Source organism: Lutra lutra, chromosome 13, assembly GCF_902655055.1.
Source record: "Lutra lutra chromosome 13, mLutLut1.2, whole genome shotgun sequence".
Taxonomy (NCBI): domain Eukaryota; kingdom Metazoa; phylum Chordata; class Mammalia; order Carnivora; family Mustelidae; genus Lutra; species Lutra lutra.
In genome coordinates this window covers 20,557,926-20,577,577 of record NC_062290.1, presented here as the reverse complement: position 1 = coordinate 20,577,577, position 19,652 = coordinate 20,557,926, and the positions used below count along the sequence as shown (strand labels likewise).

General features: G+C 44.0%; 1 pseudogene; it reads left to right on the top strand.

Annotated features, from left to right (window-relative positions):
• Window positions 1-4,756: 4,756 nt before the first annotated feature.
• On the top strand, window positions 4,757-16,150 carry LOC125082938 (60S ribosomal protein L7a-like; annotated as a pseudogene).
• The last annotated feature ends 3,502 nt before the right edge of the window (window positions 16,151-19,652 follow it).

Genomic DNA, 19,652 nt, shown 5'->3' with positions numbered 1-19,652 from the left:
GTTCTACCGCAGATGTTCAGTTCCCACCTCTTCCATCTGAAAAAAAATGAACAGGTTTATCTAGAGCTTCTAAACCAGAGGCTCTGGACTTAGCAGTCCCAGGATGAGTGGATCACTAGGACGGATCATGCAGGAAATTGAAAAGAGGAAGATGACAGTGAAAATGTATAAATGAAGCAGTGATCTTCCCAGTCCCTTTTCCGATCACCTTTCAGAATGCTGGCAGGCAGACTCCTAACCTGCCCCATGTCAGCAAAAAATTGGAGAAACTTAGATGACCCAGCAAGAGTCAGAGAACCTACTGGTAAGGGTCACTAGTGGACAAAGCCCCATCACACCCACAGAGCTTATATGGATCTTGACTGCCTTGTTCTCAATATGACCAGCTTAACCAGAGATCACCAGGATTCACCAAGGACAAACAGGAAAGTCCAAGATCAAACAAATAAGAAAAAAAAAATTTCTGATAAAAAATAGAACACGAATAATTAGAATAAATTTTCAGGGCATTATAGAAATTTGTATCCATAGAACAAGAACAGAAAGCTGTTTTTAAAAAATAAATAGAACTGTTTACTCTTATAAATTAAAAACATGACTGGGAAAAAAGGTGAATTATCTAAAAACCTAAACTTTTGTGCTCATTTGCTCAGAAATCAACTAGATGATATTCTACCAAAATGAAGAAATAAACTAAAAATGAAGAGTTCCTGTCGGATCATTCATTTTTGTCCTGATTTCCATCTATTTATCTAACATCTATCTATTTAGTATTTTATATACTATCTTACAGGAATGATGTTATACTTCCCATACTGTTTTAAGCCTCATTTCTCCAGGTGCCCGAGTGGCTCAGTTGGTTGAGCACCCAACTCTTGATGTTGGCTTGGGTCCTCATCTCAGGTTCCTGGGATTCCACCCTACACTGAGCTCCCTGCTCACTGGGAAGTCTGTTTGAGGATTTTCTCTCTCTCTCTCTGCCCCTCCCCCACTCTTTCTCTAAAATAAATAAATCTTAAAAATAATAATAATAATAATAATAATAATAAAACACGTAAGTAAAAATTATTTCTCTCCGGGTGCCAGGGTGGCTCAGTTGGTTAAACAACTGACTCTTAATTTTGGCTCAGATCATGATCTCAGTGTGATGAGATTAAGCCCCACATCAGGATCCATGCTGGGCATGGGACCTGCTTAGGATTCCCTCTCCCTCTACCCCACCGCTCCCCATCCCAGCTCACGCACTCCCTCTCAAAAAACAAAAAACTCATTTCTATTGCAAAACAACTTACCAACATCCTCTCCTGGCAATAAATACAGATTTACAGGTTTTCATCCTTATGTTAAACCCTGTCCAGTAAGGCCTTTAAGCATCATTGCATTTTATTAATTCTAATTTCATCTACATACATGAGCAAATTAGAGCAATATACATTATGAAAATGTTTTTAATTGGGCCTCCTGATGGATTTGAATGATTGGGGGCATGGGGATCACAGCAGTACCTCTGCTCTAGGACTTCCACAGCACACTCTGTAAACTACAACCTTGCAGCAAAAAAACAAGCCCATTAGCCCCTCAGTTACGTATGCCATTTACTCATTTATCAAATTCATTAAGGACCTACTACATGTCCAAGCACCATGTACCTGAAGGCAGTAGGGTCCACAAGACAGTAAGGAACTGTGAGCCCCTTAGGCCAGATGAAAGGTGAGGAGAAAGGGAAAAAAAAAAGAGCTAAAATAATAACCAAAATGTACCTATGTCAAACTTTCGTGACATTTCATGAAGGGTCAACCCTGTTTGAGACTTGCCACATAGAGCTGCCTAGACAGGATACTCCTCAGAGGAGACAGGCATACATTTGGACCAAACCTGGGGGAGAGGTGCTACTGCTTATTGTAAGGAGATCCCGCACCTCCATGGACTCAAGTCAGGATGTCTATAGCTCTTCTGTGAATGTGTTATGGGCAATTGGTATAACCGCTAATATTGTAGAAGGAATTTTTTTTTTTTAATCCTTCCCCAGATGTCACTATCCCCTTCTTTGGAAAAATTTTACAAAGTAAATTCAGGTGGGGGAGACCATGAGCGGGGAGGGCTGTTAAGAGAAATGCTCTTATTGATAGTTGAGCTTTGGGAAAATGGTGCGTCAGTCCTGACAACAGTCCCAGGACAAAATGCTTTGCACACTGGTGGCTCAGTTGGTTAAGCGACTGCCTTCGGCTTGGGTTATGATCCTGGAGTCCTGGGATCGAGTCCTGCATCAGGCTCTCTGCTCAGCGGGGAATCTGTTTCTCCCTCTGTTCTCTTCTTTTCACGTTCTCTCTCTCTCTCTCATTCTCTCTCTCTCTCATATAAATAAATAAAATCTTTTTAAAAATCTTAAAAAAAAAAGAGAAAATGATAAGAATGAAGCCTAAGTCAGAAGCACGTGAACAAAGAGGGAAGCACTCCTGATTCACTTATTTAAAAAAAAAAAAAAAAGTTCTGGCAATTCTGTAAATTCATCCCGAGAATGACAATCTTATCTTGATGAGTGACAAATAACATCTTATGACTTAGAGCAGAAATTTATGTATATTCTTCCAGGATTAAATTGCTCAAGAGAGAGCAGTTGAAAATTTAAGAAATTGCATCTCAGCCCCATGCTCCTTATTAATTAGGTTGCTAGGTTTGACGGCAGGGTGCCTTGAAGTTCTTCAGTAACGATGGGGAAATTACACTGAGGTGCATCAGGAAAAGTGTGGGGCTACTCTGATGGATGTCAAATAGAAATTAGAAAATGTCATCCAAGCAGTAATTAAAAAAAAAAACTGCCTTTTCATTTGAGTTATCTGAGAAAAAGACACTTCGATGATTAGAGCAGTATTTAAAGACTGACTGGTTAGCAGGGTTTGAGAGCAGATATTTGAGGATGATCATTTGAGATCAGTTGAGGAGTGAAAATAACTGGCTAATGGAATCTGAGTTCCACACCCGTGTTTCTCTTTTGATCTGTCAGTCAACACATCCCACACCAAGCATTTCATTTATTTAATCTTTACAAACAAACCTATAAGCCAAGTTCAGTACCCCCACTTTAAAGGAAAATGAGGAAAATAAAATTAGGGAAGTTCAGGGGCTGCCTGGGTGGCTCAGTGGGTTAAGCCTCTGCCTTCAGCTCAGGTCATGATCTCAGGGTCCTGGGATCGAGTCCCACATCAGGCTCTCTGCTAGGCAGGGAGCCTGCTTCCTCCTCTCTCTCTCTCTCTCTCTCTCTCTCTCTCTCTACTTGTGATCTCTCTCTGTCAAATAAATAAAATATTTTAAAAAAATTAGGGAAGTTAAGTAAGTAATTTATGGAATGGGATAAACTCCAGAAAGAGCCCTTAAATACTACTAACTTTCCCTTCCCTGGCCCTTAACCATACCTGAGGCAGATTCCATAGCTTCCCAGGCATTTTTAGTCATTAAAGAATCTCAGTGTTAAGAAGTCTAATCCAGGGGCACCTGGGTGGCTCAGTGGGTTAAAGCCTCTGCCTTCAGCTCAGGTCATGATCCCAGGGTCCTGGGATCGAGCCCCACATCGGGCTCTCTGCTCAGCGGGGAGCCTGCTTCCCCTCCTCCCCCCACCCCCGCGCCTGCCTCTCTGCCTGTTTGTGATCTCTGTCTGTCAAATAAATAAATAAAATCTTAAAAAAGAAGAAGAAGAAGAAGAAGAAGTAGTAGTAGTAGTCGTCGTCTAATCCAGGGGCACCCTTGTAGCACCATCAGTTAGGTGTCTGCCTTTCAGCTCAGGTGATGATCCTGGGATCAAATCCCACATCGGGCTCCCTGCTCCATGCAGAGCCTGCTTCTCCCTCTCCCTCTGCCTGCAGTTCCCCTTGCTTGTGCTCTCTTTCTGTCAAGTAAATAAATAAAATCTTTAAAAAAAAAAAAAAGTCTAATCCAGGCAGGGCACCTGTGTGGCTCAGTTGGTTAAGTGCCCAACTCTTGGTTTCAGCTCAGGTCACAATCTTGGGTCATGGGATTAAGAGCTTCATGTGGAACTCCACCCTCAGTGGGGAGTCTGCTCAATAGTCTCTCTTTCTCTCTCCTTCTGCCCCTCCTCTCTCTCTCAAAATAAACAAATAAAATCTTTTTAAAAATATCCAGGCCAAATCAAAATGTCATTATCTCAACTTCAAACTCTTGCAATCTCTCAAAAAAAATTTTTTTTTCCACAGAGATCACAGCAATGGCCATTTTACTTTTAACACATTCTTTTTAAAAGATTTTATTTATTTATTTGTCAAAGAGATGAGCACAAGCAGGGAAGAGGCAGGCAGAGGTAGAGGGAAAAGTAGGCTCCCCACCAAGCAAGGAGCCTGATGTGGGAATCGATCCCAGGACCCTGGAATGATGACCTGAGCTGAAGGTAGCCATTTAACCAACTAAGCCACCCAGGCATCCCAACTTTTAACACATTTTAAGTGAAAATTCTAAGTGAAAGAAACCTGGCCATGGTAGGGAGTTAGGAAAGGACTGAACTGCTTGGCAAATTTTCAGTGCCAACACAGGAATGATGTGGAGAGACACTGGAGACATTTAAGAATGTCTCACCTCCTGCACTGCTAATCCGAACCCACAATTGTTCAGACATGAGTACAGAGGGAAGGCAGCATGCTTGCTCTTCTTTTCCTCTGTTTAATCCAGCTCCTCACCTACTCAAGGTCACCTCACCTCCTTCATGGTCAAGAGAAGCTAGGAGCACTCCCTCCTCCAGCAACGCGAGATGCTGAAAGGAAAGAAGGCAAAGGGAAAGAACGTGGCCCCGAAGCCTCTGTCATGAAGAACAGGAGGCCAAGAAGCTGCTCACTCCTCTGTCTGAGAAAAGGCCCAAGAATTTTGGCATTGGACAGGACATCCAGCCCAAAAAGGGACCTCACCCACTTAGTCAAATGGCCCTGCCACATCTGGCTGCAGTGACAAAGGGCGATTCTCTATAAATTGTACAAGTGCCTTCCGTGATGAACCAGCTCGCCCACACATTGGACCGCCACACAGCGACTCAGCTGCTTCAGCTGGTCCACAGGTACAGGCCAGAAACAAAGCCAGAGAAGAAGCAGAGGCTGTTGGCCCAGACTGAGAAGAAGGCTATGGGCAAAGGGGATGTCCCCACTAAGAGGCCACCTGTCCTTCGAGCTGAGGTTAATACTATCCTCACCTTGGTGGACAACAAGGAGGTGCAGCTGGTAGTGATCGTACATGAGGTGGATCCCACTGAGCTGATGGTCTTCCTGCCTGCCCTGTGTCAGCAAATGGGTGTCCCCTACTGCATTATCGAGGGGAAGACCAGGCTGGGGCATCTGGTCCCCAGGAAGACCTGCATCCTGGTAGCCTTCACACAGGTGAACTCAGAAGACAAAGGAGCTCCAGCTAAGCTGGTGGAATGTACCAGGACCAATTACAATGACAGATATGAGATCTGCTGCCCCTGGGGAGGCGATGTCCCAGGTCTGAAGTCAGTGGCTCATGTTGCCAAGCTGGAAAAGGCAAAGGCTAAAGAACTGGCTACCAAACTGGGCTGGGCTGTTGAAGTTTCTGTACATAAAAGTAATAAGTTCTCTTTTAAAAAGAGAGAGAGAGAGAGAGAGAAACAAGTGGAATAAGTAGTAAGGGAATAAAATATTTTTTTTTCAGTTGATGCTTTTTATGGTTCTCTTTTATGTCTAATGACTTTTGCAAAGCACTCCTCAAATTCTGGCTCCTCCATGAGATTCACTGTAAATTTTTCCAAGTCCTTTCCAGCAGCCTCCCATTGGACCAATCCTCAGGGCGGGGGATGCAATTCCAGGGTGACCACTTTAACTCCAGATGAATTCCCACCCTCTCTCCGTGCACCTTATGCAATCTCTTTCTGTCAGGGCCGCCTCACCCCAGCAAACACTTCTCTAGGACAGGGTCCTTCCAACAGAGTATACTCTTGGCTGTCCTTCCCCAAGTCCACTTGGCTTCTAGGAAACTGGGAATGCTTGTCCAGAAAACAGTTAAAGTAGAGGTCTCTCCCAGGGAACCTGGGTGGCTCAGTCAGCTAAGGGTCTGCCTTTGGCTCAGCTCATGATCCCAGGGTCCTGGGATGGAGTCCCACATCCGGGCTCTCTGCTCACTGGAGAATCTGTTTCTCCTTCTCCCTCTGCCTGCTGCTCCCTCTGTGCTTGTGCTCTCTGCCAAGCAAGCAAATAAAAATATTTAAAATATATATATATACTTCTCTTCCTGTCTTAGCCTAAGTTTCTGACAAGTAGGGCCAGACCCAGAGGCTTGTATGCAAGTTGTTTACATATGGTCATGATCCCAAGGAGCCACAGAGCAGGAGAGGAAGAAAGAAACAGAAGGAGGCAAAGCCAATACAGGTGTGTTTTATCAATTGGCCCCCAAGAAGGACAAAGATGAGCATCCTATGAGGACAGACTGCAGACCTTGATAAAATGCATCTCAGAGCTGGGGGTAGGGGAAACTGAGGAAAGTAAAAGCATTTATCTGTTGTCTCTCATCCCCCATCAGTCAAGTGTAGACCCAGTGGTATTAACTCCCCAGTATTCCAAGCTAAGCACATTGAGGTCAGCGCCATTTTACAGAGAAGCCCTAGGGCCAGTAGGGGAGGTGATGTAGGGTGGGCCTGAGGCCAGGCCTTGTCTCTCTGGGCTCAACACACTTCCTCTAGTGCTCCCTCTCCTTTTCTGGATGTTAAAAGACAAAATCACAACTCTTACGCAAAGATAAAATGAACATTTCTCAAAAATTGTCCTTAACTCATTAGCTAATGGGGGGACAGTTATAATGTTAGAAATAGTTGGAAGGAGAATCCAAAGTTCAGTTATATATTTAAGCCCTTGGGAATCTGGAATGAAAGGAACTTGCAGAATAGATACAAAACTGGCATCTTTGTAGGAAAAGAGAGAGGCATGAATTGAATACCCATCAGACAAAATCCACTTGCATCTCTCTGGACAGAAATAATTTGTATCACCATCAATCAATTTTCTAGAATTCACAGGAATGATAGAGTTAAATTATAATATAAATATATAATATAAACTAAATTATAAAGAGAGATTATCTCTTTACAACTCAAAGAGAGTGAAAGCTGCAGATCCCAGAGAATTACAAAACAATGCCCGGCTTCCATTTAAATGACCCAGCCATCTTTTTTGCCCATTTCAAATCTTTCACAACTTTTCTTGACTAGGCCATTATGGGACACTCTAGTCTTCATTATCTCATAACGCCCATCAGACACTCTTCTGGGAATTCACTTTTGATCCAACCTTGAGAACTAATGGGTAAATCTCTAAACCAGTGTCCAGACACTATGACCCACAGGCCAAATCTGACCAGTAGATTTTTAGAGATAAAGTTTTAATGGGATACAACCAAATTTACCTATTGTCTAGAAAGCCCATCTCTCTATAATGGTAGAGTTGGATTATTGCTACAACTAGGACCATGTGGCCCCTAATGCCTAAAATAGTTACCATTTGGTTCTTTGTAGAAAAAGTCTGCCCATCTCTATTCTAGGTCATCAAACAGCAGGATTATGACACATCAATTTTCCTTTCCATCAGACGGCCCTTGCTTTTAATAGTGGTTTTGCAGGATCGAGGCCATGAAGGAAGCACTGGAGAAAAACCTGGCATTTTTCTAATCCTGTTCAGACCCTTCAAAGAATTCTCCCATTCCCTCCCCACATCATTTCATTTTTCTCTTTCACAGACTGGGGGTGGTGGGCAATTTGGACAGAGTTCAAAGACTGCTTTTCCTACTTCCCAATAAAGTCAACAAAGAAATGTCTAGACCTTCCTTACAAAGCACAAGCACTTATCACCCATTGTCTCCAATGTGTGAGCCTTAATTAAAATCCCAAGATCACAGGAAAGGTGATGCTGTAGAACAAGTCTGTCCCATAAGTATCCAAAGACAAAACTGCTTGTAAACCATCACGGCTGAGATTCAAATCCAGGTCTGACCCAGCCCCAAGCTTGTCCTACTCTTGGGATAGGTGTGACCCATAAGCTTAGAGTCCCTAGCCACTCACCTGCCATCAACACCATCTACTTCCAGAGCCATTTTGCTGCTATTTTAAAAGACAGTGGATGTAGCAAAAGCATTGGGGGTGAGAAAAAATGTTTTAGGCAGAATGTTTGAAATCTCCTTGCTGCTTCCCCCGCCATTCAGATAGGGAAGGAAACATGGGTCGGCTTCCACACCAGCCTGGCAGAGGAAATAGACATCTGTCTCAGGACGGTATTTCTTACTCTTGGTAGCAGCCAGGAGTGCTTTCTGATCCAAAAGAAAAAATGTGCCTCAGCTAAGAAATATGAGATTAAAATTCAAGCATATTGAAACTAAACTTTGAATTAAGTTTCTTTCTTTAAAAAGAAAAAAAAAAAAACCTGCTTAACAGCAACAGAAAGAATCTTCATGTTGCTAAAGCACCAGGTAGGATGTTTCTAATTAGCTCTTGGAAGAAAAGCATTCGGCAGCCAATTAGTGGAAGGTGAAGGGTGAACCACACCACCGAGATGCCGCGTCTTCACAAAACCCTTCACCTTACCCTTTCTTTTGCCCACGCTTCCTTGTCGCTTTGGTTCTAACAGGAGAATCAGGGACTCAGGTTGGCAACTGGTCGTTTGAAGCCACAGATAAGGACTATCAAGCTGAGTGTCAAGACTGTTTCCTGGGCTGATGTCTGGAAACTGGAAATGGTTTCCCTAATTCTCTGTGAAGTTCATTCCTTCAATTGTTTTTACTTTGTGAGGTCAGATGTTACACTTCCAGCAACCCTGAGGACATCGTGGCCCTCTTTCTTGACGCATCATGAAATAAAATAGTCGATGGATAACTTCTATCGTTGGTGGGGTGTTGGAAAAAAGCAAAGCTTCTAGCTTCAAATTTGGATTGAAAGACCAGCTCTGTCATTTTACAAGCTGTGTGATCTGGCACAAACTGTCTCCTGTCTTTGAACTTTCACCTTCTCATCTGTAAGATCGGGATAATAGTCACATCCTAATTTTGTTGTGAGATTTAAATAAGAGAGGTTAGGAAAATCTTTGTCCAGGGCCTGATACCCGCTGGGTATTTCAATGCATTCCCTCTCTCCACTCCCCTCCACTGTACTCTACTCAGCACTTACCATGCCTCCAAGAAATTTTATGAGTTTCGATATTGCTCCTACCTTAATGTGCTCTCTACTCTCATTCATTTTTCCTGTCTGTTTCCTATCCCATCCCCAGCGCAGATGCATCTGTGTTTCTCTTCAACTTCACTGGTCTCTTCATCCAGCAACACAAAAGGAAACTCAGAGTGGCTGCCTACAACAGAACCCACCACCGTGGTTGGATGTGTCTTCATAATTGTCCTATAGGTCTTTGGAACTGAAATACCAGAGAGCAGCTCCCAAGACAGAGCTGAAGGTGATTTGTACTGACCGGCACTAGGGAACTGCAGAACAGAGGTCTACGAAGAGAATACTAGGCTCCCTAAAAGCTAAGCACTCTTTCTGTGTTTACCAGACCACCAGCTGCTTTGGTGGAAAACAGTTCCAGAACAAAGCCTTTTGGTATCTTGAATTCAAAAGGAAGAGGAGTCCTCAACAGCATAACAATAGAAAACAAAACAAAACAAAACAAAACAAAACAAACAAACAAAAAAAACCCAGAAAGTCTAGAAGCAAATAGTCTAGGTAGGAAAAGATATAGGCTATTTGTTCTTACTCTGATGGACTTTTTCTTTTCTTTTTTTTTTTTTAACGAACTGTTTGGGGTTTTTTAATAGCACCAGTGGGGTGTGGCTTCATGTTGATCTTTAAGCTCTTCAATGGACTGAAAGTAAGAACTACGTGACTATTTAAAATTGGCTTTTCTACATTTTTCCAAACCAAATAATTTTGCAAATCACATTAGGGTTAGAATTCTGGAAGCCAAGAATGTCTTTATACATAACCCAAAATAAGGCACAGTCTCTGTCCAAAATAAATATCACCAAAGATGTCTGCTTTCAACTGCATGAATGGTTTGATGCTATTTTTCCTAGCTATTCCTCTGGAAAGTCCTTATTAACATTACCAAATAACTCCAGTCCAAGAAAGAAGTCAATCAAGATAATCTAAAGTCCAGAAAGCTGGCTCACAGTGATCCAGTACAATCCACAAAGTGTGAGAGCCAAGTAGACCAGAGTAAGATGACACTTCCTAGTTCTTTCCCTTCTGGCATCTGCCTCAAACAGGTTTTCTGCCATTAATAGCTGTCAGCATAGGGACTTCCCAACTGCATCCTACCCAGTGCAATATGTGTCAAAAAGGGAAAATTATTTTCTCATCAATCATGCTACCTTAATACCAAGAATAAACAGATACTCTTTCCAAGTTAAGAGGTAGGAAAAGTCTGCTGGCTCAAGCTGCTAACCAGTTTCTCATTTTTTCCTAAACATTCGTCTTCGGAACACATATTTTATGTTAATGTAAATTTATACAATAATATTTGAATTTCTGTGATGATCATTGCCAGTTGAAAATAAGATTTGCAAGCCTAAAACCACTAAAAATGTTAAGCTATAACTGCATCCCCAGTTCTTAGAAGAATGCCTGGCACACACAGTCAGTCAGTAAATGCTTGTGGAGTTAAGGATTGTCCACAATAAATAGTAATTAAGCCAAAAAAGAGGATAAGATCAACCTTGGAGAGTGTGGGGAGGGAGATAGGAAGGGAAAGTGTAGGAAGAAATAGGAATAAAAAGGAAAGGAGAGAGGGCCTACAGAGTAACCATGGAAACCAGCAATAAGTAAGGGATGGACAGAGCAAAAAGTGGCAACAAAAAACTGAGGAGAAACCGGAAAGATAGAGAAAAACCTCAAAACACAAGAGTAAACATTAGCCTGGTTTAGGTGAGGGTACAACATTTCCCTTGTTCACCAGCCCTTTTCTGCAAGTACAGTCCTCTTACGAAGGAATAGATCCATTTTCAACTTCAACTTTTATTTCTGATCCTGTGTATGAACAAATTTTACATATCCATAATTTGACTCTGAGAGTAGAAAAACAAATAGCAGAAGAGAGCTGATGGCGGTAGAAACATTTTCTCTCGTATTAAGAGTTATATATGATAGATGATAGAGAGATAGATCATAGGTAGAGATGAGGGGCAAAAATACAGAAATGATTCATTCTTGACATATTGATTTTATTTTTATAGAAAGTAGCCTGATTAAGGTAGAAGTGTCCTAACAAACAATGTTGTGCCTCCCCCTTTGCAGCCGGTCCTGGCAATCACACGGCACCACCGGTGCGTATTCTACTGCTTAAAGCAGTCATAAGTTCACCCAAATTCAAAGGAAGAAGAATTAGACTCAGCCTCTCCATAGGGGAACAGTAGGTGACACTATGAAGGAGCCTGGGGGAACAAAAGACATGGATGTGGCCATATCTGGAAAGTAGATGTGCCTCAATGACTGACTGAAGCTCCAGGAGAGGGCAAAGGTCTGGAGTCTTCCTCTCCTCTCCAGGCTCTATCCCCGCTAACTTTCACTGGGAGCACTCCTGACACCCAGACCAAGAATTCTTCAACCCACTGCAGACTTCCTTGCTCAGCTGGAGTTGCTGTCTTCAATACCATCAGTTCAATTCCTCGATCACTCAGTTGCCTGACCAGAGGGGAAACAAAAACAAAAACACTTCCTCTTTCATGGTCAGGCCTTGTGGAAGAGAAATACTGTCAAAGACTGAGACTCCTTCTTGTAACCTGAAGAACTTAAACTCTTTCCCAGTCCCAACCCTGACAGAATTGGGCCCTCCTTCCCTTAACACCCTCAGCTTCTCCTTGTCCTTCTCAAACTGTGCTGTGAAGCACCTTTTTTTTTTTTTTTTTTTTGAGAGAGAGAGATCACAAGTAGACAGAGAGGCAGGCAGAGAGCGGGGGGAGGAAAGCAGGCTCCCTGCTAAGCAGAGAGCCCAATGCGGGGCTTAATCCCAGGACCCTGAGATCATGACCTGAGCTGAAGACAGAGGCTTAACTCACTGAGCCACCCAGGAGCCCCTGAAGCACACTTTGACTTGTCTCTCAGTAAACCTCTCAATGAGCTCTTGAAAATAGGGTTGGTGTCTCGTTCCAACTTTGCATATACAGGCCTAACCCTAACTAACCACTTCGGTCTTAAAAGCCATATGCTGTCATGTAAAGTCAGGTCTTGCAGACAGAAAACCTGGATTCCTAGCCTGGTTCTTCAACACACCAGGACATACTGGCCCATTCGGTCAACCTCTCTGAGGCTTGGGTTTTCTCTCATTAGCATAGGGATATGGCTACCTGACCACCTACATCACGCAACAGTAATTCTGAGAGTCAACTGAGATGATATGCTATAAAATTACAAGGCATCATTTTCCAATATTAGTTTTGAAATGAATATCGATCTCTACCCCTTATTGCCAAAGCTTATAAAATTTCAGTACAATACTAAATATTCTCTCCACTCCATCAGCCAAACTAGACTTGACACACTGTTGACTTTAAGTGCTTAGGGTCATAAATCCAAGCTACACAAAAACTCTTAAAAATGAATTTTAGTAAAGCAATCAAGAATTTGAAACAGATATATAAAGTGGTTCGCGCTGCAGAATATTTCCATTCAAAACAGGAAAAAGAAATTCCTAAATAGATAAAGGGCTTTTTTTTTTTTTAAGATTTTATCTATTTATTTGACAGACAGATAATGAGAGAGGGAACACAAGCAGGGGGAGTGGGAGGAGAAGCAGGCTTCCCACCAAGCAGGCAGCCCAATGTGGGACTACATCCCAGGACCCTGGGATCATGACCTGAGCCGAAGTCAAACTCTTAACCACTGAGCTACCTAGGCACACCAGAAAAAGGATTTCTAAGGAGCACAGAAGAAACAAAAAGGGTTCAGTGGATCACTATGAACTCACTAAAGAAATATGCAGCATTTTCCTCAAGATTTTGCTTGGCATTTTGCATTTAGAAATAGTCTTCTTAAGAGTACTTATCAAAAAAACACATCATTGGCCGTCACTCATTGTATACTACACTTTTTCAGAGAAATTAAATAATCTGTCTGCAAGTCAATGAATATTTGCTACTTCAAAAGCAATAAAATTAAATCATGCTAATACCTACTCCCTCTTCCTCCAGTCCTCAAATTGTATTATTTAACAAAGCAAATACTTAAATATCAGAAAAATTGTGAGGTTACTGCATTTAACACAAAGAGAAACCAAATTCTGAATATTCCATACTAGCACAGAATTGGTATGGTTTTTCTCTCAAAGAGTGTGCTAGTCAAAAATGTAAGCATGAAGAGTCAAATACAACTTTTGTATTCATTATCCCTAATGGATAGAGATATTGGTCATGAAATTAACAAAATATAACTAAGAAAAATAGAGATTAACTAAGATTTATGGTATGTAATCAGTTTTCACACAGGAAGGTTTCCAACCAACCTTAATTCCATCAAGGGGTGTTACTCCACTCACATTGACATGCATCTGAACCTGTAAGGAAACAAATTGAGGAACTGGATTTCTAAGGTTGATATGGACCAGGAGTCCCTAGTCCTCACAAGGAAATAAGAAATGTAGAATATTGGGGCGCCTGGGTGGCTCAGTGGGTTAAGCCGCTGCCTTTGGCTCAGGTCATGATCCCAGGTCCTGGGTTTGAGCCCCACATCGGGCTTTCTGCTGGGCGGGGAGCCTGCTTCCTCCTCTCTCTCTGCCTGCCTCTCTGCCTACTTGTGATTTCTCTCTGTCAAATAAATAAATAAATAAATAAATAAATAAGAAATGTAGAATATCTCCAGATGATTCAGGGGGTTAGGTAGGCCTGGAAACCATGACCTGAGTTATTTACATTCCTCGTGCCAGCTCCTTCCAGCCACTCCTTGGGTCTGTCTTGCAAAGTCTCTAGCCCTTCTTCCGGCTCACTTGTCAATCTTTCTCACAAGTGATTCTGGCACCATAATACCCTGATACACTCTGAGTTCACATGTACAGTTTTGACTCTCTGGGACCATAAAGGGCCAAAAGGCAATGAACTTCATCACAGTGCCCAAGGAGGAAACTGAATCCTGTTTACAAAGCTCTGTGAGGGCAGGAGTCACTTTAGCAAGGGAGAATATGGACACTTCTCAGTTTCCCCTAGAAGTAGAAACTAAAGTCCTGAAAATAAAATTAATGTCTACTGCTAGCAATGCAGGTGAAGAGACCATGAGGCGGACCACTATAAATAGATGGTGCTTAGCCAGAAAAATAGAGATTAAAACAACAAAAAAAAGCCCATGGGGTAGATTGATTGCATTACTCTAACCAGCCCTAGATCCTTGCCCTTTGCCAGATAAATGTGCAAGGCTTTCCACTGTGGTCAGAGTGCTCTGCCCTGGCCCTCCACTCTGGCCTTGGCCACAGGACTTGTTTGGACCAAGAAAATGAAGTACAGAGTTGCCAGACTTAGCAAATAAAAAAATACAGGATGTCCAAGTTGAAAGTAAGTGTGCCAGTTTCAAGCCTCGGGCTCAAGAGTTCTTGCAAATTTCTACTCACTTTTGTGCCTTTACCTGCCTGAGCTAGGAGAAGATATATAGAGGGAGAAGAAATATAGGGAGCAGAGCCAGCTCTCTCCCCCATCACTCCAGCCGAGGTCATCCTCCAACAGCCAGCACTCAGCCAACTCCCATTCAAGAAGAGTGAGCCCAGCCAGATCAGCAGAACCATCTGGTCGATCCTCAAGAGAACCCTCTGAAGCATCAACAACAGACACGGGTTCTTAGAGGTCAGTGAGCTTGCGGTTGTTTGTAATGCAGCATGATTACATTAGTGGACAGCCATCGTAGCCCATAAAGGGGAGTACTGTGCTATGGCAGGATCTGTAACCTTGCTGATTGGGGGTTGTGATTAGTTACTAGAGCTGACTAGGGAGTTCCCTCTAAATGCCAAAGAATAGGCACCTCTTTCTCCCCACCCCATTCTGTATATTGAAACACTAGAGAAAAACATTTAATTTCTATTCCTCTGCTCACAGGAATGAGCTGAGACCCCTTCCCACCTGTCCATCATTCCCTCCAGTAAAACCCTGGCATTGTCTAGGGCAATATAAATATAAATAAAAAGGACTGACCCCAGCAGGCTTATTCTTCTGTGGCTGTTGACAGTGGCAGGTCCAAATTGTGTACCTGCTGTCCCTAGGAAGGGGCAGGTAAGAGGCACATATCTAGCTCATTAGAGTTACTTCAGATAATATGTGCAGCTGGGTGTTCGAACTGAATTCTTCCAGCCTGTTTCAACAGGGGTGACACAAAGGATGTCATGTGTCCATGTGGGAGCAAGGCAAGACCAGCAGCTTCATAGAGAACCCTTTGGAAAGTTCTCAAAAACTAGTCTCACGAATCTTGAAGCTTTCAGTCAGATCAAAAATATAAAAAGAGATCAGAGAGAGGCGCCTGGGTGGCTCGGTGGGTTAAGCCTCTGCCTTCGGCTCAGGTCATGATCTCAAGGTCCTGGGATCGAGCCCCGCATTGGGCTCTCTGCTCAGCACCCCTCTCCCCACCTGCCCCTCTGCCTACTTGTGATCTCTCTCTCTGTCAAATAAGTAAATAAAATCTTTAAAAAAAAAAAAAAAAGAGGAGATCAGAGAGGGTGGAAAAAGGAAATAAGCAAAGTGGTTTTTTCCTTTTTTTTCCTCTCACGCAAGAAGTGCTACTGTCTTGTGAACCCCCATCTTCCTCCACCTGGGACAACGATGGGACACCACCTTCTACCCTCAAGGATATAGAATAATAGGCTGGAAGACAGAGTTTCAAGGAGAGTTGCTGAAAATTTTGAAGTGTAATGTATACACCAAGGACTAGTTTCTAACTCATGGCTAAGAAGAGCAGGATGGAGTGTTACCTAAGCTCCGCCTTCTGCAAGGACAATGTGTCCAGGGAGCAAAGAGCCCCCTCCCTCTTGGTGCTGCAGGCAGGACAGTGCTCTCTGGTGGGTCAGCCCACATCCTCAGGGCTGGCTGGGCAAAGGATCCTGGCAGCAGATGCAAGCAGTACCCAGAAGAGATCCAGCTCATCTCGTCGACCCAGGGTGAGAACATCTCAGCAGAAGGAGTTGACTGGGGACCCACCAGCTAAGGGAGGAGTTACAAAGGGTTAGGCAAATGCAGGTGAATCCACATAGGTAATGGGAGCAGGAGGAAAAGCTCAGCAGGGTACTTCGAAGAGCCCAAAAAGGCAGCCACAAAAAACCAGAAAAGGTCTGTTTTAATTATCAGCAACTTGACTAGGGATGGTAGCTTCAGGCCCAACTCCATCCCTCTCCCACCATGTTGGCAAGGATGTGGCAGGTAGTACACAGGGAGAAGTCCACAGGGAGAAGGAGATGAGCAGGGACAGCAAGGTGAGCAGGGAGTGGGTGAAGAGGAAGAGAGATGAAGAGGGAGGTTGGTGGGGACAGGAAGTGAAGAGAGAGAGAGCAGGTGGCAGGGAAGTGAGGGGTGAGGAGGGAAGGGTGTGAAAGTGAGGAGGAAGGGGTAAGGAGGGAATGGCTGAATAGGGGGTTTAGGAGGAACAGGAGTGAGCAGGGAGGGGAAGGGAGCAGGGGCACGAGGAGGGAGGGGTAAAGAGGAAGAAGAGGGAGGAGGGAGAGGAAGGGAGAAGAGAAAGGACAGGAGTGAGGAGGGAGGAGTGGAGGCAGGGGAGTGAGAAGGAGAGGGGATGGGAGTAAGAGGAAAAGGAGGGGAAGGAAGAGAACGAGGAGAAGGGGAGGAAGGAGAGAATGGTGAGGAGGGAGTGGGGGTGAACACGGAGGGGCGGAGACAAGAGGACCACGCCTGAAACAGGTCAGAGCTGAAGGCAGTCAGACAACTGGTTGCTGTCACATTCCAAGGTTTGATTAACATCTGCACCATGACATTCTAATTACTGAATGCAGATTGTGCTTACAACCTAAAGTGACCTTGGAGTATCTTTTATGTAAGAATGGAGGCAAAAGCAGAAAGACCTGCCAGCATTGACATCCTGGGCAGGAGACAATTAATCCCACTGAATCAAGCTCAAAGGTTTGTTGGGGGAAAGACTGTAATGCAGTGTTTTGTTTATATCACAGATGCTGCTTGGTAAACCCACCAGTTACATATTGTCAAAGCTGTGTTTTCTACTCTTATGGATTTACACACACTCTTTTCAGCATCTTGCCCACACGGAGGAGAAAGGGGAGGTTCTTTTGCTTTCAGTCACAGGGTCTGGGCTGTGATCAGAAAGAGCCCGTATAAGATTAGAATTGTTGAGGTCCGAAATGTACATGGTGGACGGTAAGGGCCAGGGGAGGGCTCACACCTCCGTCAGGGTTTCCAATGACCATGTGGACAGAATGAGCTGTGCCTGCTCTGGCCACGTACCTCCAAAGACCTCTCTCCTTCTGTGTCTTCCACAGCCTACCTTTTCCGCTGTGTCGCCAGGAGCTGAGGAGAAACTCTTTACCCAGCCCTTCAAATTTCATCTCCATGTATTTTTATAAGATGTACCTACTACAAGAAGTCTGTTGAATACCCAAAATCCAGCTCTGTTGAGAAAGTAGAGATGAAAATGAGTGTCCAGATTTAGAGACTGTCATTGAACTAGGGGCCCTTGCAGTTATAGAACATTCCCTGGGTGTTAAAACAAATGGCCAGAAAATAATAATAATAACTAAAACATTAGAATAGAAAGAGAAGAATCACTGTGTTCACTTATTTTCTGAAGTATTGAGCTCTATCCTTTAACATACACAAAATGATCCTAGGTTAGTATTTTAAAACAGCAATGGCAAGCTTGGCCTCGGGGCTGGTGAGGCTCATTCTTAGCCAGTTGATATTGAAGGTCAAGTATGACTTGACATTCTCGCATCACCTCCTGGGGCTGTGCAAGCCCATGCCTGTGGACAGATCAGAGTCTTCCTGACAGGGAGTTCCCCTCCCTCCTTCAGACTAAGGCTAACAGAGAGCAGAAGGGAGGTGAGCGAACTTGCTAGAACACAGAGGGTTCCTTCCGCCTGCTACAAACTAAGCTCTCTGAAAAGCAGAAGAGATGCCAGGGAGGCGTTCAGAGCATGCCAGAAAAAGAAGAAAAAGAAGATGAAGAAGAAGAAGAAGAAGAAGAAGCAGTGGTGGCGGCGGCGGCGGCAGCAGTGGCAATTTAGTTAATCTTTGAAAAGCAAGAAGAACAGAGACCCTCCAGGAGAAAACACGAGAAGGGCTGATGGCTCGGGGAGGAGACAGACCTGGACTGGCTCAGCATAGAAATGTTCAGTCCCTGCAGATGTCTCTGCTCCCCCAGACGGCTCATCTCATGCCTCCCCAATCCATCCCACGTATCTTCAAGTTTGTAGAAACACAGGCTGTTCTCCATGCAACCACGAGTGTGGAAGATCTGTAATCTACTTCAATTCCACAAGAGGTTATTAAGCATGTACTTTGTACGAGGTACTGTGTGCAAAGTGATATGGAGGCAGCGATGATGAACAAAACATGAGTCCTGCCCTCAGGGAGCTTTGGGTCAAAGTGAGATATGGACACAAGTAAAAAAGATAAATACAAGATGGTATTTTGTGCATGCTACAATATGAAACACACCAAGGAGGGCAAGATGAAATCTAGCTCCAGACAATACTGGGGAGAAAGGGAGGGCTTGTAGAAGCAGCAGCCTCTGAGATGTGCACTGAAGGGTCTGAGGATTTCAGAAGGTGGGGAGAGAGGAAGGCAGGAGGAGAGAGCCCATCAGATTGCTTGAGTTTAACTCAAATAACCAGCATTTCCAACCTGCATTGGACTAACTCATTCTAAGAAGCCAAATGGACAGACTGCCTAGAGATCGTGGTGTTGGGGTGGGGGGACAGGAAACACAGTGTGTTGTCACTGGGGTTACAGGATAAGAACAGAGCAGAGACTCAGGCCCTGGAACCTCTTCACCCTTACAAATGCCAGTTGTCCTGGATAACAGCCCTTTTTCGGCAGGTGATGAGTTGATCCCATGCCATCCTGCCCAGTTTCGCAGTGGTGCTCCATCTACTAGGACAGCAGGAGCTAGCTACCAGAAAGCCCGTGACAGCTCATGAGGTTAATGACCTAAATTTGCAACCACTCGCCTTCATCAGTTTCCCCTGCCCTCCACGTTTTTCTTCTCCCTTTACTGCAGTTTTCCAACAGCGTCTGTCAGCAATCTCCCCATAACCCCAGTTTATCATTCCGCTGTGGTTCGGGACGAGCTTTGGGGCCACTGCAGTTCGACCAGGGCCTGGCTTTGTTCCTCCTGCCCCAGCAGGCGTGCAGTCAAATTTCACACGAGATTATGCTCAGCTCAAAGGACAGGAGGGGGCCTCAAAGGTGAAGCGAGAGCTGCTACCGGCCTGCCCGAAGGTCTCCTCATTGCCAGTGGAGGAACGGAACCGAGGACCACAATCCATCGTTCATCTCGATTTCTGTGTCCTAAGGTGACCACTGCAGATGATACAATGCACGATTTGGAATTTGCTCCACAGTGGTATTCAAACTGCACGGGCTATCAAAACTCCTGTGAACAGTCACCTGAGAAGGGGTGTATGTTCATACCTTTGCTTTGGAAGGAAATGTGGAATGTTTTAGGAAACCACTGATCTAAG